This window comes from Elephantulus edwardii, unplaced genomic scaffold, assembly GCF_000299155.1.
Source record: "Elephantulus edwardii isolate Elephantulus edwardi_28Jun2011 unplaced genomic scaffold, EleEdw1.0 scaffold00015, whole genome shotgun sequence".
NCBI lineage: Eukaryota > Metazoa > Chordata > Mammalia > Macroscelidea > Macroscelididae > Elephantulus > Elephantulus edwardii.
The window spans coordinates 1213930-1214944 of NW_006399765.1; positions in this window are offsets into that span (position 1 = coordinate 1213930).

The following is a 1015-nucleotide window of genomic DNA, read 5'->3' on the forward strand; positions in this document are numbered from 1 at the left end:
TGAAAAGTTGGAAACAAAGGAATGGTGGTTGTCTTGGCAACAGAAATGAGGCTGGAGATCGTATAAAAGAATTTTGTACAATCAATGGTTTATACATTGCAGATACTCTTAAAAATGGCGACTGTACACGTAGACTTCATCTAGTGGGCTACATACAGGAATCACACTGACTATATCTGTGCAAAGAGATTTTGGAGAAGCTCAACAAAAGCAGCCAAAACACTAGGTGCTGACTATGAAACAGACAAGCAGCTAAATTATTTATATGCAAGTTCAAACAGAAGGTAAAGAAATGAAAACAAGTTCATGAGCACCAAAACACGACCTTGAATCTATCTCAAATGAATTTTAAAAACCATCTCAAGAATACATTTGATGCACTGGACGCTAATGACGAAAAACCAAATAAAGCAAAAGATCTTTTCAAAGTCAAGGGACAAAGAAAAGAACAAAATAAGCCTTAGAAAAGACTCCAAAATTTACCCTAGAACTAAAAGAAGGCAAAAAAAGGGGGGAAAGGAATGTTAAGTAAGAGTTGAACAGGTTTATTTCGAAGCAGTTAGAGAAGACAAAGCGAAGTATTAAAAGGAAATGTGCAAAGAGCTGGAGTTAGAAAATCAAAAGGGGAAAACATGCCCAGCGTTTCTAAAGTGGAAAGATCTGAAGAACAAATTCAAGCCTCTAGGTGTAATGTTGTAGGATTTTATGGGCAAAATCTCGAATAATGCAGGAAGCATCAAAAGATGGAAGTCATTGTACCAAAAAAGTTGACACTGAACCATTTCAGGAAGTAGCACATTGTCAAGAACTAATAGTTGTTGTTATGTGCCATCAGTCGCTTGCGACTCATATGGACTCTATGTACAACAGCCCTAAACTCTGCTCTGTCCTGTGCCAATTGCACTGTCTCTGACACTCCCATCCCAATTAAGGCAGTCACTGAATCAATCCACCTCATAGAGGGTCTTCCCCTCCTGCGCTGTCCCTCCACTCTACCCAGCATGATGTCCCTCTC